This window comes from Rattus norvegicus, chromosome 11 (genome assembly GCF_021556685.1).
Source record: "Rattus norvegicus strain SHRSP/BbbUtx chromosome 11, alternate assembly SHRSP_T2T, whole genome shotgun sequence".
NCBI classification, from domain to species: domain Eukaryota; kingdom Metazoa; phylum Chordata; class Mammalia; order Rodentia; family Muridae; genus Rattus; species Rattus norvegicus.
Window position 1 is genome coordinate 47,902,324 of NC_141544.1, and position 24,438 is coordinate 47,926,761.

At 45.4% G+C, this 24,438-nt stretch overlaps 1 protein-coding gene across 2 annotated transcripts in view; it reads right to left on the minus strand.

The window, feature by feature from the left end:
* Kcnj6 (potassium inwardly-rectifying channel, subfamily J, member 6) overlaps positions 1 to 11,816 on the minus strand; it is a 247,939-nt gene extending 236,123 nt beyond the window's left edge. For both annotated transcript variants that reach the window (NM_001393803.2, NM_013192.4), the window contains 1 exon segment: positions 11,624 to 11,816. The gene's annotated coding sequence lies outside the window, so the exon portion shown is untranslated.
* Between the last annotated feature and the right edge of the window lie 12,622 nt (positions 11,817 to 24,438).

Genomic DNA, 24,438 nt, shown 5'->3' on the forward strand with positions numbered 1-24,438 from the left:
AACAAAGAGTAACAAATACCATTCTGCCATTCTTTAACCCACTGTCATCAGGATTAACTAATTTCCCTTTGTAGCCAGCTTTGCATGTTCCCCTCAGGGCATGAGAAAGGACCTGTCCCTAAAGATATGCTAGCCGGTGCTGCTAGCTGGTGCGTGTGGCTCTGAGTCCATGGTGCAGCAGCTCAGGAGCCTCCTTCCCAGCAGGGCTGTTTATCCCTGGAACCAGCACTCTGCACCTGGACGCTGGCCATGTGTGGTTCCTCTTGCTCACAGGGCACAGTGTGGGAGCTTTCCTTGGACAGGCTCCATCATCAGCTGGCTCCCTGAGCTCATGAGTGATCACCTGCTTTCAGCACTGCTGATAGCATGGAACCCAAACCATTTTTCTGTCGCTAGTTTACTGCTCTGGGCATGCTTAGGTATCTCTCCTTTTTCATCTATCTCTGAGCTGTCTCCTAAACCTAATGCCTCTTCTCAAGCCTGCCTCACTCACGGCTGCCAGATAAAAAATCCTTTGTGTATTATCTGGGCTGCTCCTGATTAAAGAAGTCACTTCTTAAATATCTCCACACTCACTTATGATAGGAATATGTGGCCCTGGCTTCTCCATGAGTAATAGATAATGGCCCTGATTGTATATATCATAGCTCATGTGCCGCTATCCCTCCCCCACACATGAACACACACATACACACACACACATATATACACACCTACACATACATACACACAGAGACACACATACACACATATACAAACACATACATACACACATACATACACATACACACGCATACATATACGCATACATACACATACATATACATACATATACATACACATACATACAGATACATACACACATATACACACATACACACAAAAATAAATACATACATACACACATATACACATATACATACACATACACATACATACACAAATACATACACACATATACACATACATACACATACACATACATACACAAATACATACACACATATACACACATATATAATACATACTAAGACTCACACACATACACACATAATACACACATGCACACATACACATATATACACATATACATATACATACATATACATACACATACATACACAAATACATACACACATATACACACACATATATAGTACATACTAAGACTCACACACACATACACACATAATACACACATGCACACATACACATATATACATATATTACATACATACGTACACACATATTTACACATATGCATACACATGCACACATATTTACACATACATACACACATATGTACATATTTATACACATACATACACACATGCATACACATACACATTTACACACATGCATACACACATATGTACATATTTACACACAGACATACACACATACACTCATATACATACACACATATACACACATAATACGCACACACACACACACACACACACAGAGCTCTTGTGTGTGCTGGACAAGTGATCTATTACAAGGCCCTAATTTGACTTATTCAGACTGACTTGCTTCACTAATCCCTGGAGCTAGGATGGTATAGAATGTTGCTATTTGAAAGGTGAGTTCTGGAAATATGAAGATGTTAGGAGATGCCTTAAGTTAAAATACACGTTATATGATTATAATCTCTCCTTTTCCCTGTAGGAGTATCTGCCCCGATAAGGTCTCTATTCATTTTCCTTAATGTGGTACACGGTTCTTACTTGCCAATATTGCCTTTAATTTAAAGATTAATTTTCCAAGAGTAAAGAAAACCTGGGTGGGTTCATGGTTAACATAGTGAAAGCAGGGGAGTCTTGCTTCCTCATAATCTGCAACCTGGAAGGATCAGGCCAGTTAGACCTGCTGGACTGAAACCTCCCACTCTTCCAGGCAGTGGTCTCGCAGGAGCCCCGCCCACAGCTGTGGAAGGAGGAGCCCCGCCCACAGCTGTGGAAGGAGGAGCCCCGCCCACAGCTGTGGAAGGAGCAGACTGGCCCACAGCTGTGGAAGGAGCAGACTGGCCCACAGCTGTGGAAGGAGGAGCCCCGCCCACAGCTGTGGAAGGAGCAGACTGGCCCACAGCTGTGGAAGGAGGAGCCCCGCCCACAGCTGTGGAAGGAGCAGACTGGCCCACAGCTGTGGAAGGAGGAGCCCCGCCCACAGCTGTGGAAGGCAGGTCTCTGTTCCATCCTTAGCCTGACTTTGCTGGCTCTTCAGTGAGCAATGTCTTCAGTGAGTGTTCACTGTGGAACGAGGCTGCGAGGGGGTGCCTGCTTCAGACTTCCTCACTCTGGAAGACTGTAGGAAAGGCTTTGGGAATAGCTCAAACTTCAGTGCGCATCAAGATCCCCAGAGGGGTGTACAGATGGTTGGCCCAGTACTGGAGCTTCAGATCACTGTGTTGGGGTTAGATAAGGACTTTGCATTGGAAGCCAGCTCTCTAGTGACTCTCTGGTGTGTTGGGGCATAATTACTGAAGGAAAGTGACTTTTCTCGTGTGGGTACTTCTTTCTGCCCACAGAGACACATCTGTGGTGTTTCAGGAAAGCCTGAGAAGCCCTGGTTTCTGGTCAATCCCCCTGCCCCACGAGTGCTGATAAGAGGAGGGACCTTCCAAAGCAGAGACTTTGCAATGAAGGAGTCCTCCTTCCGGTTGTGTATAATTTAGCAGGAGCCCGTTCATTATCTTCCTCTTCTTGTCTTCTCTGTCTAGATCCTTCATTGCTCTGGGCCTGGCTACTCCAGGAGAGATGACAAAAGTTTTAAGACACCGAGTATGTGTGACTTTGTTTGACTCTTCAGTGACTCTTGACTTTTATTCATGCCTGAGAACTTCAAGGAAGAGCTGCCGGCTGCCTGAGAGGTGGTTCAGAGGCTAAGAGCCTGCACTGCTTGTCCAGAAGTTCTGGGTTCAGTTTTCAGAAGCCACACGAGCAGCTTACAACTGCCTGTAACTCAGGCTCCAGAGGCTCTGATGCCCTCTTCTGACCTCCATGGGAAACTGCGCTCACATGCCCACACACATAACTTTTAAAAATAGAAAGAAAAAAAGAAAAGAAAAGAAAAAGAAAGAAAAAGAAAAAAGAAAAGAAAAAGAAAGAAAAAGAAAAAAGAAAAAGAAAAGAAAGAAAGCGAACTGAATTGCGTGCCCTTCCTTGTTACCACAGAGACCACACACTTTGAGAGAAGGGATAACGGCTCATTGTCATCATGCCTTCTTGGAGCATGTCCTGCAGAGTTCATCCTCAGTGCTGGGAAGCCAAGGAGGTAGTGTCTGAAGAAGGGATTTGCTGAGGAAGTCATTGTCCCAGCGACTGATGCCATGGCTGCTATTCTGAGTAGGTCATTCCCCTCCATGCTCTTGTCCTTGTGTCTGTCTGTCTCTGCTTCCATGGTGGGGTGGGGCAAGGTGAAGGCCCTCTTAGGCTTCTGCTATGGCTTTGGTTGGTGTTTCATCACCACAATAGAAACCTACGAGGGCATGCACAGGTCACCCTCACATGTAGCTCCACTGCCATCTCACTCTCACACACACATGTACAAATAAATAAAGCACATGTCTACCAGAAGACATTATTTATTTTGGCACAGTAAGATATTTAGAGTGGTCGAGAAGAGTTCTTTAGCTCAGTTAAGTTGTCTGTGGAAGGCATGTAGCCGTGGCCTTCACTGTTTCACGCTGGATCCTGTATGGATGGACTGTGGGTTTTTACCCTCTCATGTGTGCATATATGAGTATGCATGTGAGTGCATGTGTATATGTGCGTGTATGATTGTTCAAATATGTATGCATGTGCACATGTGCACAAGTGTGTATGTGTGTGTGTGTGTGCATGCTCCCATGTGTGTGTGTGCCAGAAGTTGAAATCTTGAATTTTTATTGATTGTTGTTTATTTTATTCACTGTATTAAAGTCTCACAATTGAACTCAGAGCTCAGTAGTTTGTCTAATTAGCCATCTTGCTCCAGAGAACTATTCTCTCTCCTTTTGGAATGCGATGAGTACAGGTAAACTGTCCTATTTACCCGCTGATCCTCACACCACTGAGCCATCCCCCCACCTCTTGTCTGTGACTCTGACACCTGAATTTGGGGAGCAGAAACGATGGAAGAGAGATAGAAACATGGCAGTCACTACCCTGATTCTTCCTGCTCCACCTCTCAGCTTTTTTCCACTGTCCTGGAACTTCTCCCTCCCTTGTTCTCCCTCAGCACTGACCCCGCCCCTTGCCTCAGGACTAACCCCGCCCCTTGCCTCAGCACTGACCCCGCCCCTTGTCTCTAGGCAGATGGAGAACTCAGTCCCCAAGGGTACCTGATTTCCCAGAGGCAGGCAGAGGCTCTGAAACATTGCTTATAAAGGGAATGGTTTGTTTTCAGGAGAACACGGACTATTGTTAGGCAGGCTCAACCCAAGCTCACAGTGAGTGTCTAACCTATAGACAGCTATGTGATGCCAAACAAAACGCAAATTGCTAGTCAACAGTGAGCACCCAGTGTTGGGAGACAGCATCTAATTCTCCAGCATGCTTAGACACAGTGTGGGTGTAATTGTCAGGATTAGAAAGCCACTCCTGTGAAGTGGGCTCTGCTGTGCATCTACCCCGGCAATTCAGCGAGCACAAGTCAAATCATATGGATTTGCATCTCTTTGCTAAGCACCAGCTACACCCACTCCAGAAGTCAAGAGATCCTAGCTAATATATGTTAAATAATACATCACCCAAGAATGGTTTACGGCCGACACCAAATTCCAACCTCTGCCCCAGACCTTGGTATGGTTGGGATATGGCATTTACTCTGCCCCTCTTTTTCTTATTCCAGACTCTATTAGCTATGTCTTTTTGGTGCCGCACATTTATAATGATATATATATATATATATATATATATATATATATATATATATATACATGCTGATGTCTCCAATGTGCAGTCTGTAGAAGTTTGTCCTGGGCAGAGTTGAGCTCTGATTTTTAGGTCTTCTTTCAGTTAGGTGTGGTTCTAAAAGACAAGCAGCAACAATGGCCTTTTCTCACTCTTGTTTGCTAGCTGGTATTAACACTCAGAAGGACACCGAATTCGTGTTTTAAAGCAATAGTGTTTGTCCACCTTGGTCCCCAGGTAGCATCAGCAAAGTCCGATTACAGGAGTGAGAAAACCCTTCTATTTTGTTAAATTGCTTCACTTGGGGATTTTCCGTTGTCACAGTTATCCAATGAGAGTGGCCCCCTTTCTCTACGGGAGATCTAATCCAAGACACTTGGTAAGGACCTCAGGTCACAGTATCAAATACCGTATATGCTCTGTTGTTTGCACACACACCAACAATAACATTTTCCTTATACGTCAGTGAGAAGAATAGAGTAGAACCACACGCCAGCAAGACCCGTGTGATGCGTGCTGTTCCAAAAGGCCCAGGGAAAAGTTAGTTTCCAGACCAGAGTAACTGAAAGCCCTGAAAACCTTTGGATGAGGGCCATGACTACAGCATAACACTCAGCTTCACTGAGGACGAAGACACAGCAGTGTCCGCTACTCATTACAGCTTCCTTCAAGCTGGGTGCTGCTCAGAGCTATGCACTGTAGGCAGGTCCCCCTGACATCCCTGGTGTGTGCACTGTAGGCCTGTTCTGCTGACATCCCTGGTGTGTGCACTGTAGGCCTGTTCTGCTGACATCCCTGGTGTGTGCACTGTAGGCCGGTCCCCCTGACATCCCTGGTGTGTGCACTGTAGGCCTGTTCTGCTGACATCCCTGGTGTGTGCACTGTTGGACAGTCCCCCTGACATCCATGGTGTGTGCACTGTAGGCAAGTCCCCCTGACATCCCTGGTGTGTGCACTGTTGCCCGGTCCCCCTGACATTCTGGGGAGATCCTGGTTTCATTATTTTCATCGAATAGACTGGGAAGCTAAAGCAGGAAGTTGTTGCAACTAGTGTAACAGATTATCCCTTCCATTGTCTCTGGTTATCCACTTGCTATGTCATTTTGTTGTTGCTTGTTTGTTTGTTTTGTTTTTTCTTTAAATCTTATTTTAGACCGGGTCGGAACATGCAGCCTAGGACATCCTGAACCTCTTTAAACAAACCAGGCTGGCCTCAAACTCATAGAGATCTACCTGCTTCTGCTTCCGGAGTATTGGGATTAAAGGTGTGTGCGACCATCAGACGTCCTGCACTTGAAGAAACTGAAGTGTGTGTATCATCATTGCTGAATGGCTTGTGTCCTCTCACTGTGCAGGAGAGCCACATTTCCATCCCATCAGCCACTGGCAATGGTGTGGCTTAGCTGACACTCTTCTTTCCCTTGCCTGGGAACAGAGTGTTCCAGACCAAACTGGACCTTCAGCCTGGATCTCTGAATGAGGAAGACACAGGGGCAGAGCCTCTTCTAGCCAGCAAGGGAGGCTCAAGGGAGTAATGAGCCTTTGTTTTACAGCTGCATTGACTCCACTGAATCCAGAGAGAAGGGGCTAATACACTTATACCTCCATCTAAATACTTTTATGAGACTCCAGAGCCAGCCAGGGCTCTTAACCAAGGAACAAATTACCTGTCAAGCAATCTGGAACACACATATAGGAATTCCCGATGGATGAACATGAAGGAAACAAACAAACAAACAAACAAGTAAGTCAGTTCTCATGTTGCACAGGGAAAAAGAAGATGCCTGCAAGTTTAAAGAGAACAGAACCAAGATCTAACCTAATCCTGCAAATGGGTTTCTTGCACAGTGCCTTACTGCTCTCCGGTTGTCTCACGCAGCTGTCTCACGCGGCAGCTGTCTCACTCACAGACGTCCCCGCCAGTTCTTTTGTTAAGATCTGACACCGTAAATGAGGACTCTGTGGCCAAGGATTGGACCCTGGGGAGGAGGGTGGAGGAGACCTAGCTAAGATTTTATTCAGTAAAAGCATCATCAGTTCATAGTCCATGGTCCCGGATCAAAGCTGAGTAGTGAAGATATACAAACATAGGAGGAAAGGGTTAAAGACCTCAGCTCAGTCTGGGCGCACCTGCACAGAGGGGAATCAAATCACCATTTGGATAAAATTTAGCATTAACTTTCTGAATTGCAATTAGAAAAGTTGATAGTCTTCCTGAATTTATAATTGTGTACCAATTCCAATGGCTATCTGAACACTGATCACTGAGTAAAGTGATTCTTCGAAGGTTTAAGTAACCATTTACCAATTAGCAAATGCATATGATTGGCTTGGGGTATGGCTGGATGAAGGCTATAGATTAAGGCACCTTTAAAGGTACCGAAGGCAGGTAATGTTGCCTTTAGTTAATGCTTTTGAATGGATCAAGCAGGTGCATATTTTAGGCAGCGTAAGGATGAGGCTTGAATCCCATTAGCATGGTGACAGTGATTTCCAGGACCCTCTCTGTAGTGCATCCTAGTTATTTCTAGAAGCAACTATTTGTCACTATTCAAAATACATTTTACCCCGAATGGCTGCGTGCCGCTTTGCTAGACTCCCAAGTACTTCAGGTACCGTGAGTGGAGGCTACAGCTAACATGAAGCTTCTAAGCTTTGGAAACATTTCGATACCTTCTCAGCATAACAACCGATTTCCACTTTCCTGTTAAGAGCAAATCTCATAGTTTGGTAAAAGCCCAGGATGAATTTATTTTCTTTCGGCATGTACACGACAATTATTACAAAGCGAGGAGATCACAGGTAACATCTCATTAAGTTCTAAATCTGAATTAATTACATTCAAGCATCCGACTCCATCAGGCGTAAAGTTCCCATGCAAACTATTGCAAATGTGATTTGGAAAGAATGATCGATTTGGAGAAAAACAAAACCTGCCTTTCTCCGTGCTCCTTTCCCTCCTCTTCCTCCGCTTTTCTCTGGCCTGCTTTCCTTTCAAGCCCACACGTTACTTCCGTTTTATTTGATGGAAGGTGAGTTTTTGTTCTGTTCTGTTTTAGGGAGAGCTTCCCTTTATGCTGATTCCCATCAGCACTGAACCCTGGATGGCAGACTCACTTTTTACTTGTAAACATCTGGGGGATGGAGCTAAGGTTCAACAAGGGTTTATTCACGTAAGCTAATGAGCCTTCCTGATGTTTATTCTAAAGCTGTTTTCCCATTTTTAAACAATCTGCAAAGTAGAAAGGGTTTGCAAGAAGGAGAGAACAAAAGCATTTGCTCAGCTCAGAGGAAACCATCTATATGAATCCTGCAGACACAGTAAAGACCTGGGCTGTAGGCACAAACATGCTGCTTGTTGTTGTTTCGGAGACACGAAAGTAAGGCATCCGTGTAATTTTTCAAAAGTGAGAATCGGAACTACATGCAGGGACGGATCTTAGGAAGTCACTCCTTAACTGATCCTATGTGCAACGGGTAAACTGCTTAATCTGGAGTGCGCTGTTGACCACCGCAGGCACCTCATTCAGTAATAAGCCACCAGAAAGTAAGCAAGTCATAGTTCAGAAAATTAGTACCGAATCTATGAGCATGGGATCACTATGAATAAAGGCTATTGGGCAAGAAATCAACTGATTATCACACGGAATTCACTGGAGCTAAAGATAGAGCCGTTTCCCATTCTCACTTTCTGTATAGCCTTCTTCTCTTTTAAAGTTTGCGAGAGAACTTGAACTTTAAAACGCATAGGCAGGCCACTTTCTCTATCCAACAGCCTCTGCTGTTCTGTGCCTCTAATCTCCACTTTCCTTCTGTTGGTAATAGCAGATGGATCGAAGCCAGAGTACAGCTTGTTTAAGTCCCAAAATATTCTACACATCACTTCTATTTCAGATAGCAAGCCGTATAAATTAAAACATGGACAAACTTGTCAACAGCCATCAGGATCTGAAATTCAAAAGCCAGTGTAACCCCTTACCCCTTTCCCCATGGTCAAAACACACAGCCCCAGCTTCACCAGCTAGAGGTGAGTTAAGCATCTAACAGCTGCATACATGCACACTGCTTTAACCGCCTTCCAAGGGCTCAGCATGCATTTTCTTTAGGAAACATTAACATGTCCGTGGTGTTGGAAGCCCAGTTGTATACCAAGTTGTGTTTGCCTTTATGTATAAATGACAGACAAGTCAGTACCACCTTAAGATCAACACAGAGATGTTTCCTCAAGAGAGGATTTCCTTAGAGCTGCTCCTGGCACTTCTACTCCCTAAACCTTGGTGATTTGGTGCTAATTTTAAGTTGTACCCACTGCGTCCGGATGCCACTGCTTAGGGCCTTTTACCTGACTGGTGCGGTAGCCTGCGTTAGTTTTCATCAGCCCTAATCAGTTGGGCCACAGTCTCTGAAGGAAAAAAGCTAAGGAGACCAATGTCTAGTAAGGTAAGATGGAGTGGATCTCCGTACTCACCTGAATCAATGTCCAGATGAACTTGAATGCTTAGACTCTCTCCCTGTACAGGTTCTCCTTTGTTTATATCAATAGGAATGGTTCCTGAACACCTTACTGTGTCTGCAATCATGGAAACCAGTTACCTCGCTCATAAGCTGGCTAATAGAGCTCACTACTGGCTTCTACCTCCCTAACTCCTGCCCCTCATGGTGCTGAGGATCCAGCCAAGAATGGATGAAGGGCAGACTGTTTCTCTACCCTCTTGGATCTTAGGCCCCTAGGCAGGAGTTGTTGGCTGGTCTCTTACTGGTCAGAATGCTATCATGGCACCTTCCCAAAACTCTATGTCTAAAAGAAAGTTACAGAAGGTTGTGGGGGAGGCAGGAACCCATGGATATTTTCTGTGAGTCAGATACTTGGTTCAAATACAACTGATTTCTTTGGGATCTGATTGTGTGTGTGTATGTGTGTGTGTGTGTGTGTGTGTGTGTGTGTGTGTGTGTGTGTGTTTCCTTTCACTGAGGAGGGATCCTCTCTATGTTCTCAGGTCAGCTTCAGTCTTTTGTGGTTTTGGTATTTACTTTGAGCAGTTACTCTGAAGCACCATCATGCATGAAATGGTTGATTTGCTAGCTCCTCCTATGTGCCATATAATTCCACGAATAATCTGACACCCGTATTCAGCACGGGCAGGGAATTTTATAGGAAGAGATTGCCTTCCCATGACCAGAAAATCTAGTGCATGCTAGGAGCAGCTAGCTATCCTACCAGGGAGGTGAACCCGGGGCACCTTGCTCTGGCCTTGGTGCTGAACCCGGAACCTGCTCAGAAAGGCATCTATGGACAAGAGAAACTTTGCCATGTTGGAGGAGAGCCTGAGCAGGATCTAAGTGCCCTCTCGTGGATCACTCTTAGGGAGCTGGACCCAGCCGATACCCTAGGATACCCATAGGGCACACGGTGGGCATATCTTTGCCTGGAGCCAAGAAAGTTTTGTCCAACGGTTTTTCCTATCACTGGAGCTGCTATGTCCCCTCCCACCTGGGTCGCCATGGAGACTCAGCTCCTTCCTTCTCCAGGCAAAATGGGCGAAGCTTAGTTAGCTCAGCCCTGACTGTAGCAAGCCCACTTTCTCGGACATTGTCCTTCTCCATTTTTCTTTTCTCATCAAAAGAAAGGTAGCCAGGGCATAGTGCTTGCATGGAAGTGCATAGCTCTCAGTACCTGAGAGCTCACCAGGACCCCGGGACTTTGGAGAAAGCAGTTGGGAGCACACTGAAGCTATAATGGATTGCCAACTCCCAGACACTGGAGGGTTTCCTCCCCCCACCCCTGCCCTGCTTTGTGGGGAAAGTGGAGGTGGAGAAGGGATTCTTTGGAAAATTCTGCTGTTCCCTTTCCACTAAGCTCAGATTGTTTCTGTGACCTTTTCTATGAAGATCTGTTCTCCCCCACCCCAAGACTCTCTCCATATTGAACCCTGTATATATACCTGTGGATCCACCCAGGGCTTCACTGGGCTTGGGGAATAAGAATACCATTTCAGTTAAAAAAACTAACCCAAGCTTAATGTCTTGATGCAAGTGAACCCATACCCAGGAGAGAAGCTAAGTCGGTAGACTCACCTAGCCCACACTTGGTGTGACCCTGGTGTTTCCTGCTTTCAGTTAGTTTTACTTGTAGGGACATCTTAGTCCCTGTCTTCCATCAGCGGCGACACATCTCGGGTTTACTGATGAAGACCATGTGAAGTCCTCCCCTGTCTCACAGCTTTCGCCCTTCCGCTCACTTTTCCTCCTTCGCATCCTCTCCTCTTTATGCCCAAACAGAACAAGGCTACTGAACAGCTTTCCACCAAGACAATGGGCTTTCCCAACTCTCCCTGCCTACCCCGCCAGCCAGCCGCCCCTGCCTGCGGGATCATCTGTGTGTTTGATCTTCACTAGGGGTGCGGAGTGAGGTCCACAGTAGCTGACCCATTCTCTCGCGCCCAGGGCAGGCAGACCCCTCCTCCTGCCACCCACCCAGGCGAGTTTTTAAGCTGCTAATGAAAATCCTATGAGACACATTTCCTTTTGGTTATGTAACCAAAGGCAGCTTTTCCTGCCTCTGGTGGACTTCAGCATCATGTCTCCGCTGAGAAGGGAATGCAAACAGTCACAGTGGGGCTGGGGACCTGGGAGCCAGGACCTGAAGGCTCGCTCGGGGATCCTAGGACACGGAACATCTGGCTGGGATCCATGCCAGCTCCTCGCCTTGAACAACTCAACGCACTGCTTACCTTGTGGTGGACAGGGTAGGTTCACTTCATCCTCATCGCCTCTCTTGGAACGGAGCAAGATTCAGTAATTCACTCCACGGTGGATGGCAAGGGAAGAAAATACAAGAAGAGGAGGAAACAGACCAACTGGAAGCAGATGGTCCAATTTCACATCAGCCCCGGCAGGCTTTCGGGAGACTCCATTCTGCTGCTAGCGGTTGGTCCAGCTCCTGCTCCAGCTCCGGCTCGCCTGTTCCCGCGGATCCCCACCCTCGGCCCGCCCAACCTCTCCAGCCAGGTGCTGCCGTCTGGTGACTGGCTCCCTCTGGCTGGAGGGCTGGGCGCTGGGGCCACCGCGGGGCAGAGGAGTGCGCGTGTGGGCAGGGACGGAGGAGGGAGCCCTGCTGCGAGGAAACTGGGGGAAAGCCTTGAGTGGCAGGGGGAATAAATCCTCGTTTAGGAGCAAAGTGATAGATCTCGTAGGGAAACGTCATGAAAGCCGCAGATTCAACGAATGCTACTCGGTTCCAGCCCCACGGGCTGAGCCGCGCTGTCAGCGCATGAAGCGACGCGTCTCTGGATAAAAGCGGGCGCAGCGCCGCGCGCTGGAGAACCAAGGCGACACAGTGATCAGCGTCGCTGCGAGGCGGAGGGGCGGGGGGGGGGGGAGCGGAAGAGATGGAGCCAGACCCTAGCCGCCCACCTTTCGCCCAGCCTCTTGTTCTTTTTAACCTGGAGTGAACTGGGGCGCTGAAACGGGGGCGCCACATCCCTCCAAAGTGAACCGAGAAGTAGGGGTTTCTATTGTTGGTGTGTGTGTGTGTGTGTGTGTGTGTGTGTGTGTGTGTGTGTGTGTGTGTAGTCTTTGACTCTTAGATGCCCAGGGACACCCCCCCCCCGCCCCATGTCACTTAATAAGTCCTAAACTTGAGGATCTGTTTATGCCTGCCTGTTATAGCTTCTCTTTTGGCTTTGACGAAATGTGAAGAGTGGGGTTTCTTCACTGCTTTCCACTGGCTGAAATCCCTCTGGAGATCATATGTGGTCAGCATAGCCCAGAGGGGCCTTAGCCAACAAGATGGGCCTAAGGGTGGGGGACTGCAACCCAGGGCTTTGATCGCACAGATCTAAGACCAGGTCTGGTGCTATGCTTAGTCCATCCTATCCACCGCTCCTGGGACCTAGTGCTAGCTCCCCCCCCCCCACTTTAGTTAAGCTTTTGCGAGCAGGTGAGCTTTCTGAGTATAATCCCACTGCCTAAAACACACTCCTCGTGGACAGCCACCTACTTTGGGTTAACCTGCTCTGTATGGTTCTTTCAGGGGTGATCCCACAGTGAATCCCAGTTACAACTTGACGTTCCTTTGCGGACACTGCAAGCAGTAGTTCCTTTCCAAAGCCTTCTCACATCTAGCTCCCACCCAAGTGCAGACCCGTTTATGCATTTTTTAACCCAAGGAGAAATGGTTTCGCAAGGAGACTGTAAAAGTAATTGACACTATTGGCCGATAGCTCTATAATGGCCCGATTAATAACAGGCTATTCTGTTTACTTAGCAGCCCAAGTAAAGAGGCGACACAACTCAAGAAGGTGACCCTTTCTGATGAACAGACTCACCAAGATCTGCTCTTAGCAGATATTTTATTGAATGATATTTTAGTGAATGATATTTTATTCTGAACTCATGCTCTAAGAGTACTTTTAAAAGCTGTGCATGCATGTTCATGCGCAAGTGTGCATGTGTGTGCCCGCGCGTGTGCCTGTGTGCATGTGTGCATGTGCGTGTGTGCGTGTGTGTGTGTGTGTGTAGGTGTATGTGCATGTGTGTGCATGTGTGTGTGATTACCCACAGAGTATAGAAGAAGGCATCAGGTCATCCAAAGCTTGAGTTACAGGGGATTCTGAGCTGGCTGGTGTGGGTGCTAGGAGTAGAATCTGGGTCCTCTGTAAGAGCAGAGCAGGCCCTCATGCACTCAGTCATTTCTTCAGCTCCTATTCATACTTTTGTTTCCCTTATTGGTCACAATTTATTGTAAAGTCATGAAAGGCCAGCAACAGTCAGTCTAGAGAATACATACTTTTTATTTAAAGTATAGAATAGAGTTTATTCAGGGCATAGGGAGGGGAGTTAAGAGGGTGGTAGGGCAGAGAGAGAGAGAGAGAGAGAGAGAGAGAGAGAGAGAGAGAGAGAAAGAGAGAGAGAGATAGAGAAATAGAGTAGAGGCTGGCCATGAGCACATGGAGAGAAAGGGGAGGGGAATGGGGAGAGAAGGGGCAAGGGGGCAAGGGAGAGCAAGAGGAAGCAGGAGCAGGAGCGAGAGCCAATCCATACTTTTTAATGGCACAGGCATCTAGCCTCTCAGGAAGCTTGCTTTCTGAGATAACTTTGCTACAGAAAGGTGTTTACTTCAGTTTGCATCAACAGCTGGGTCCTCCTTTCCCACACAGGCTACAAGTTTGTATTTGCTGATGATTTTTCCCTGAGGGGTTGCCATCTCAGTTGCTCACGCCTCAGCTTTTGTGTGGCATTCGGAGGCATTACTATGCACGCCATGCGATCTCACGCTACATAAGGTCTGCTGGGCTTAGCAATTGTGTCAGAAATGAAGACAAAGCGAGACCCTGGCAGAACAATGCCCTAGGGGCCTAGGGGTGTTAGCTCTGGAACATTAGATCAGTTCTCAGTGCGCCTGTGTAGAGAGCGCTTTATTTAATCCACAGTGCTGCTGTGGGCATGGCCAGTCTATATTTCCACCAAAGTTTCCAAAGTGTCTTTCTCACAGGGCACTCACTGGAATTAGAAAGTGGAGATGTGTTCTATCTACATTAACGCCACCCCTTCTCCCAGCATGAAGCTGCAGCTAGGGTTGTGTGGTCTACTGAGCTTCAAGAATAGTGCAGAATTGTGCTCTGAATGGGACAGGTCACATTTAATTGGTATGGTACGGTATTCCCTGGAGCTTGTATAGGGATCTGCTTGAGTGTAACTCAAGAATCACCACCAACACCGGGAGGGCAGGTCAGCTGTGCTCAGGGCCTGCAAGATGCTACCTCAGAGCCCTCAGGGACCCATCGCACCTGCTGTGTCTGTGTTGTCAGATGCCAATCAAGTGGAGACATGTCACAGTGTCAAGTGCAGGCCAGGCAAGGGACGAGGAGGATTTCCTCCTAGGGGTAGAGCTGTGCTCTGAAGCTGATATTGGCCCTGGCTTTTAGGATTAATTAATTATACAGATGAGTCTGACCCCTCCATATATCAAACCTTAATAGAGGTCTATTAGCCAGTAAAATCAACAGAACAAATGATCTCTGTGGGGCACCATTTGTTTTGGCCTAGCCTTTCCTTCAACATTAGCTGGGTCAATTTACAGCTCAGTTTATCTTCTTGGTGCATATGTAGACCAGCCTTGCCCTGAACTGGTGTGCAGGGGTTTTCTGGTGGCTTGGTCAGGGGCTTGTTACTGGCTTAAAATCTTGGGTTCCCATGGAAACACAGTTCTGCTCCTGACAACTCCCCTACAAGTAATATCAACGCCCACCCAAACTTAACTCCTAATATATCAGAGGTCATAGATGAGCTTTAAATTTTGATTGTGGTGGTTGAAGAGTTTTAATTTATCCTAGGGGCTGGAGAGGTTGCTAAGTAGTTAAGGGCACTGAATACTCTTTCTGAAGACCTGAGTTTGATTCCTGGTATCCCCATGGCAGTGTGGATAACTCTGGCTCCAGGGGACACAACACCCTCTTCTGACTTTCTCAGGCAACAGGCATCCAATGGTGCACAGACATATGTGCAGGCAAAACACCAAACACATAAAGTAAAAATTTAAAAATACATTAGAAAGTCATTCTTTCCTACCATTCTGCTTCCAAAGGACTGGATGATTCTGTCAGGTTTGTTAGGGGGAATAGTTGAACTTCTTTTTCCAACCCTGTCTACGCACTGCAAGATGCGCTCTTAAGACCCATTCCCAGGCGTACATAAGGAAGAGTCTTCTGCTAAGTCATGTAGACCATCTGCCTCAACCTCAGTATTTTTAGGGCTCACCTTTAGCACAGTCACCCCCAGTTATCAGTCATAGTTTCTTTTTCCCTTTGGCACACTTCAATTTTCTACACTGCTTTCTCGTGTTGGAACAATACTCAGGATCTTAGTTAATATTAAATTAGAATCATTTGTAAGTATTTTGACATGCGTTTTTTTTTTTTAGTCTAGTTCCACGACTTTGTAAGTGAGTATAATCCAGAGACTCCTTTGATCGTCTCCTCCCCGTAACGATGTGTTATTAGCTCACTCTGCAGCAGGTAGAGATCCTTTCTAATCACACTGTTCCCCCAAGAATTCATTAAAGTACAATTAAAAAATTATAATAGCTTCAAATACATTTCAGAAGACCACCAGGGGCGAGGGTGAGATGAACAATTGTGTAAAGGAAGGCCATTAGTCTTCCCGCACCTCTTCCGAGAGGTTGTTCCAATTATCACAGCATTTTCAGGGAAGGAGAACTCAAGGACGAAAATAAGCAAATTGAATGTGTGAGATGCTCTTTCCTTGGTTAATCATTGATGAGATGATCCAATTCTTTGTGTCTTTTTCTCCCTGACACCAGTAACAACAAGGCTGAGTTGCAGAGAATGATGTCAAAATCTCCTCTCTGGGCCATCACCTACCTCTGAGTCATCGCCGCGCAGGAAGCAACCATCAGCAGAGGATCTAGTTTGCTCTCAGCGGAGGTATTTGCCTGGGACACCCTAGCTTCTGAGTCTCTTCAGGAGCCTGCTCCTCTGCCTACTTTGCCTCCTTCAGTTAAGACAACAAGATTCAGACACTTGGGCAGGCAGCCCCAGCCACCCAAAGGCATACCAACCAAGTGATGGCCCTGGGTAGGAGTCTCCTGCATTGCATATGAGACTCAGACATGGAGCTAGCATACTGAATCTTCATTAGAGATATTGCTAATGGATATATACATATACACATACACATATACATCATATACATATACACATACACACATACATAATATACAAATACACATATGCATCATATACATATACACACATATCATACACATATATATCATATATACATATATACATCATATGCATATACACACATCATATACATGTATACATATACATCATATACATATACACATACCCATAATCATATACATATACACATACATCATACACACATATGTATATGGAGAGGAGGACAAAAGAAGGGATACTGGACCTTTACCTTGGCTGACAGCATATAGAACTCTGGAGCTAAAATGGCCTTCTGAGTTGCCCTGCGTTGGACTGAAATGGCCTCAACCAGTTGGGTTACTAGATGGGTCAGTGAGGCAAAAAACAGGGTGTTGGTCCAGGTGGCCCTTCTGTATCTGACAGAATACTGATTGAAATGGTCTTCTAGTATCTAGGTCAACAAGTCTGCTTTGGAGACAGTTCTGGCATGTCATGTCTACTAGTGTATGTGCGTGTGTGCATGTGTGTGTGTGTGTGTGTGTGTGTGTGTGTGTGTGCGCATTACTAATTCCCAGTGTCACTGTGACTATTGCGTGTGCTATGCATGTCTACATATGTGGTTCAGGGAAATAGAACAATCCCACACAGAAAATGATGAAGTGGATGGATAGATGTTTAGGAGTTAGAGTGAGCTGAACACCAAAGTCAAGAATAGATGCCCAGCATAGAGGTAATCTCATTTTCATGTGGTCTATGTGTAGTGGACCCAAGAGATTGAACGTTTTGCTTAGGTGTGACCCCAGAAAGACAAACCTTCTAGGCTGAAGTAGTGAGTGATGTCCTATGTTTTGGCTCTTTTGGCTAGCTCCTTCCTCCGTCCAGAGTGTGCTATATTCTAGTTCATCCTATGAACCACAGGTGAGAATAGAGGTTTGTCTGGGACGGTCTAAGGTTACTCAGGAAGATGTCCTTCAATCAGAGGTTGGAGTACAGTAGCTCAATAAATGCCATCTGTTCATAACAAGCTTGTCATGTGACCTAGAACTGACACCTATCTGTTTTCTAGAAGGTCAGGAAGTGTATGGGTTCAGCTCCAAGTCCAATGAGATTTCAATCTAGTCTCACCTTTTTCCCCTTGGTAAAATTGGAGGAAACTTCTTGCTAACTCTTGGTTAGCAAGCTTGATTTCAGAATTAGACACCATGGTAGAAGGATGATGTGCCCACAGCAGGTAGTTCATAGCCACCTAGAATTCTGACTGTAAGGGATCTGATGCATGAACTTGTCCATGTCATCTGTTTTGTAGTTTCTCCTGAACTTTGGAGGGGGAAGTCCCATTTGGGGTCAACTACCCCATGCCACTTGGAATAACAGTGTCTTGTACTAATACTATTTTTATAACAAAATTGCAACAAATACAATAGTTTTAAAAAAGATCCATTTGTTTAGCGCACAGCTGAAGAGTCAGAAGTCTAACAATTCTTTCCTGAGTTCTCTACTTAGGAGATCCATGTTAAGATCAGCAAGCCAGACAGTAGGTTCTTGTCTGTACTTCTGGGGAAGAATTCACTTCTAGGTCATTGGTAGAATTCAATTGCCTGCCTTTGTATAACTGAGGTCCCCGTGGTCCTACAATGGAGGATGTTCCCCAAAACCCCAACTGCAACCATCAACGTATGTATTATCTGTCTGAGAGCCAGGAGTGGAACACTGAAACTTCCCCACGGTTCATTTCTCTAGCTTCTCCTTCTGAACCAGCAAGAAGTCTCCTCGTCTAGCTGGCTTATGTGGTTAGGCGAGGCCCACCCAGGTCATTTATTTATTTAGTGATCAACTGACTTTGAAACCCAAATCATGCCTGAAAAACCCCTTCACAGTAATGCTTGGCTTGAGAACAAATAGAAGCAGTATTTGATATTGGATTTAATATCAAATTCAGTGTCATAAATATTGGGACATCTTGTAACTCTGCCTACCACATTACTATCTAAGGGCATTTCATTTTTGTAATGTATAAGTAGACATAATTTGTTCATCTTGTTCTCAGTAATATCTGATATATATATATACACATATATATCACAGACACAAACACACACATATGTCGTATTCATCTCGTTTTCATTGTCTGATATGTGGCAAAGAAAGAAACATTTGTTACAATAACTGTTGATGTCTTTGAGCCTTTCAAACATCAAAATATTTGATATCTGATCAAGGTGAATTTGCTAAGTAGCCGGATGGATGCTCTATTACACGGTACGGTGCTCCTGATAGGCGAGAGTTATGCATGCAAACTCTTACCATCTCCATCTGCATGGATGCATGAGGGAGCACATGCCTGTGAAACTTTTTTTTTCAGATGATTGGTGTTTTTTCTTGGATAGTTTATGTATTTACATTTCAAATGTTATCCCCTTTCCCCCTCTTCCCTCACCCCCCTCTCCTGCTTCTATGAGGATGCTCTGCCTCTCACCTCAATACCCTGACATTCCCCCACACTGGGGAAATGAGTCTTCACAGAACCAAGGGCTTCTCCTCCTATTGATGCCACACAATGCCATCCTCTGCTACATATGCCACTGGAGCCATGGTCCATCCCTGTGTACTCTTTGGTTGGTGGTTTGGTTCCTGGGAGCTCTGGGGCATTTGGTTGGTTGGTATTGTTGTTCATCCTGTGGGGTTGCAAACCCCTTCAGCTCCTTCCCTCCTTCCTTTAACTCCTCCGTTGGGGTCCCATGCTCAGTCCAATCATTAGCTGCAAGCATCTTAATATGTATCAGAAAGGCTCTGGCACAGCCTCTCAGGAGATGGCTATATCAGGCTCCTGTCAGCAAGCACTTCTTGGCATCAGCAGTATTGTCTGGGTTTGGTGGCTGCGTATGGGATAGATCCCCAGGTGGGGCAGTCTCTGGATGGCCATTACTTCAGTCTGCTCCACTCTTTGTCCCTGTATTTCTCCCCATGAGTATTGTGTTCCCCCTTCTAAGAAGGACTGATACATCCACATTTTGGTCTTCCTTCTTCTTGAGCTTCATATGGTCTGTGAATTGTATCTTGCATTTCACTTTTGAGGCAGAATCTCATATAGCTCAGCCAGCCTCAAATCCATAAGTAGTCAAGGCTAACCTTGATCTTGGGTCCTCCTGCCTTCTCATCCAGAATGCTGGGATTATCAACAGGCACCCTGATGTCTACTAAATGATAGCATCAGATGGACAACGTGTCCAAAGTGATGTTTGGATGAGAATCTAAGAGACATGTTATTACTGATGGGGCAACAGGTCTGCAATGCTGTATCTTTCTCCTGACCCTCAGCAAATCTAATTCCACCAAGGCCAGAGGCAATTAAAATGAACAGAAGGTACTTCATTTACATGGGCTTCCGGCATGGACCGTGGTTTCCAGCTGGATCTCATCACATGATTTCACAGCCATATTCTTCACATCTGTAGCTGGTCCTACGGTTTGGAGAGGAGAAGGGGCGTTCTGCAGATGCTCCTCACTACCCAAGCCAGTGCATAAACCTGACCATGGGAGCTGTTTGGTTGCTCAACAAATTGAAAGACGGCCATACATATTAACTTGGTAGGGCAGAAAAGAATGAGTTCTAGGAGAACCATGTGGGAGATTCTGCAGGTTTTGGGGTGTCAGGTTCATGCAGTGACAGAAGCAACTAGATCTTTCTTCACTCATGTTGGTTAGTGTGTAAGCAGGTTTGTTGTTGCTCGAGGGTACACCTTTGTTAGGCATTATACCAAGGAACACAGAGGAGTGTGGTACCCCCAATTCTTTTTAAAACTTAGATTATTTTGTTCCTACATATGGGTGTGTTTTGCGTGTAGGCATATCTGTGTACCAAGTGCATGCTGTGCCCAGAAGAGGTTGGTAGATCCCCAGAGCTGGAGTTATGAGCTGACATGTAGGCACCGAGGATCAAAGCTGGGCGATAGAGCAGCCTGTGCTCTTAACCACCGAGCAGCTCTCCAGCCCCATCCCAGCTACTTTCTGGGACTGCTCTTACTCAGATTTAAGAGGCTACAAGGCATTTGAGCCATAGGCATTGTCTGATACACTGAGGCAAGTCAATGTCTGCAACCGAGATGATTTTAGAGCATGTTTACTTGAAGGGAACTGAAGAAGAAAAGCAGCTCCAATTTCTGGACCTGTGTGTGCAAACCAGAGAAAACGTTATATAAATGGCTGGAGGTGAAGGGCTCTGCAGCCTCTGGCTGACATCGTCACTAGGAATTGCGGATCACCAGTTTGCAATGGTTCAGGACCCTGGACAGAGGCAGGGATGTGGGCGTACGCCTTCCCGCTGGACTTCAGACGCCAGACTGCCTGTCATTGGTGCATAGGTACGGGCTCTCCAACTCGTAGAGGAAGCGTAGAATTATTATCTCTTGGTGTTTTTATTTCTCTTCTGATGTGTGTTTTTGCCTGCAGACACCGACTTCACAGCCAGGGTCATGTAATTGGATTTGAAGGCACACTTGCTACACATCAGCGAGTTTACAGGAATGGAGAATTCTACTTGATCTTGCCATTTCCTTGAACCGGGACAAACCATGCGCCTATTTTACCTTCGACGATACATCCTGAGAACAGCAAAGACTTGGCGCTATTAATTAGAGCTGCTGAAATATTCAGAGTGCTTTAGAGGGAAAATATTCTCGGAGATTGTGTTCTTAAGTAGTTCTGCTTTCTAGGGATTTAAAAACAAGCTACAAAAACAAAACAAAACAAAACCCTTTACACACTAACATAAAAAAACCTACATCTCCTGCATGTGCTCCGTCTCACTCTACCGAGCAGCGATTTCGGGTGGAGTTTAGATTCTATCAGTCTACACTGCCAACTGCGTTAGGAGGGCAGGCTGTTTCCTTCTCTGGGATTCCGACTACAGAGAACAAAGGCCCTTGGATGAGGATGCAAGCAATAGCCGAGGGGTGTCTGTTTCACGAGTGCAGGGGGTCTCGTGTGCAACAGAGGTGAAGTCAGTCTTGGTCTGCAAAGCTGCCTTAATGACTCTACAAGGAATGCTCCCCTTTGTCCACTTCCTCCCTCACTATGTAATTTGATGTGATCCCTGAGAACCTAGGGAAGGGTGTGTGTGTATGGGTGACGATTGCCAAATAGCTAATATCAACGGCAGAAGCAGGTGTTCCTGCATCTGGAACTGGCACCACTACAACCCCACCTGTTGTAAGTTGTCCTCTGACTTCCCTATGCATCATGGTATGCACACATAGTTGAACATAACACACGCACAAGCTCACACGCACACATACACACATGCACACACTTGCACTTGCACATAACACAGGCATTCATGCACATGCACACATGCACAACAGGAAACAAATAAAATGTAAATAAAAAGAACTCAATTGGTATTATTTGTCTACAGCTAGATTACTGTGAACACACATCTGATCTCATCAAACATTAGCATCATACTGTAGTGGATTGAATGAAAATGGCTCCTATGGGTCCATAGGGAGTGGCACTAGAGGTGTGGTCTTGTAGGAGGTGTGGCCTTGTTGCAAGAGGTGTGGCCTTGTTGTAGGAGGTGTTCTTGTTGTAGGAGGTGTGGCCTTGTTGTAGGAGGTATGGCCTTGTTGTAGGAGGTGTGGCCTTGTAGATATGGCCTTGTTGCAGGAGGTGTGGCCTTGTAGGAGGTGTTCTTGTTGTAGGAGGTGTGGCCTTGTAGATATGGCCTTGTTGCAGGAGGTGTGGCCTTGTAGGAGGTGTTCTTGTTGTAGGAGGTGTGGCCTTGTTGTAGGAGGTGTGGCCTTGTTGCAGGAGGTGTGGCTTTGGAGGAGGAGTTCTTGTTGGAGGAGGTGTGGCCTTGTTGGGGACTGGCCCTGTTGTCAGAAGTGTGTCCCTGAAGGTGGGGGGTGGACTTTGAGGTTTTAGAAGCTTGAGCCAGTCCCAGTTTCATCCTCTCTTCCTACTCCTGCTGAACCAGATGTAGAACTCTGAGCGTCTTCTCCCATACCACGTCTGCCCTGCACACCACTGTTTTCCCCCACGATGATAATGGACTACACCATGAAAACTGTAAGCCTGCTCCAATGCAATGTTTTCCTTTATAAGAGTTGCTCTTCACAGCATTAGAAACCACGACTCCGACACATACTTTGAATGCTGTCAATAAAACTCAGTGCAAATTTGTTTTCTCCCTTGTATAAGAACTAATACAATATTTTAGATTTTGCCTATTCACTCAATACTTCTATGTAGTCATTTTCCAAACAGAAGATAGTCACTTAGCTGGCATAAATATAATATGTGTATGCACAGTATGATAATTAGAATAAGTGTTTTAACACATCTCTTTATTAAGCCATAGATTCAGTGCAAAAACCAAGGGTAATTTGAGCAGAAACATTGATAGCAAGTGACCAGTTGAAAGATCAAAGACTAGAGCATCGAAAACAATACTGAGAAAGCAAACACAGAGTGCATACAAGCCAGACTTAAACACTCCCCGGAAAGCTACAGCACTGAGCATAAGGCAGAAAATTGCGTTAAAATGCTGGACGTACCAGGAAGGAGGAAAACAAAATCCTGAGGTTTGCAACATAGTTCTGGCAATTTAATTTTGACAGATATGCAAAGGCAAATGAATGGAGAAATCAGAGTCCTGCAGACAGTCATGGAGGGATGGAAGAGTCATCTATGGACGAATGGGCCTAGTCTACATCTTCTCCTGCATATACAGTCAGCTCAGAATATATCATAGCACATGATGCCATTAGCTTTCATAGCGACATGTCGAGAAAAACCCTTGTGACTTTTGTTAGTTTTTATATATCACAGCCTCTACTGGGGCACATGACGCCATTAGCTCTCATAGGGACACGTCGAGAAAAACCCTTGTGACTTTTGTTAGTTTTTTTTTTAAAACCTTTAAATATGATATGAAAATGTGATTCAATTTAATTAATTAAAATAAAAAGATTTTGCACTTTGAAACGCTCTTTTAATCAAATAAGAGACAATCCATAGGCAGGGAAAAGTCTTGACATGAACAGAATCTGTCAAGAAATATCTATATCTATCTATCTATTTATCTATTTAATATTGTATAATATAATAGATATATGTACATGCATGTGTACTGCATATACATGTATATATGCATATGTATAGATAGGTGTGTGTGTATATATGTATAAATGTACATACAATACATATACATCATATACATAATATAATTTATATGCATATATATAATAAAATATATTTATATTTGAATTCACACATATAACAGACTTTTAGCAATACTCTCTACTGAGGAGTTAGAGACAGCAGACTCTGGCTCACTGGCTATCCAGTCTACATTATTTGGTAAATTCCATTTTAGTTAAAAACCTTGTCTCAAAAAACAAGGTGGATGTGTCCTGCGAAGTGACACCTGATGTTCTCCTCTGTCTTTTATATGCATGTGTACACGCATGCATGCACAGCCCACACATGTACACACACACACACACACACACACACACACAGAGGATCTTTAATTTACACCACTGAATAACTACCGATAAAGCATGGCGGTGCACAAAGTTCTACGATCCCTATGATGACAAGGTCGAGTCTCCGATGGTCCAGGCCCAATGAGAGCATCAAGCCCAGAATGGCTGCCTATGCCTGGGTTCTCACAGGGCTGATGCAGCACGAGGACCAGAATCAGAGATTTACGGTGATGAACGTGGGCGAGCTGGGCTTGGACAGGCCCATGCATGTTGATTTTGAATCCAGGACTGTTTGTATCTTTCAAACTACACAACAGAAAGGGATAATTTTTAATTTATGTAAATCATACCTTAGAAAATGTGGCTTAAAATAAC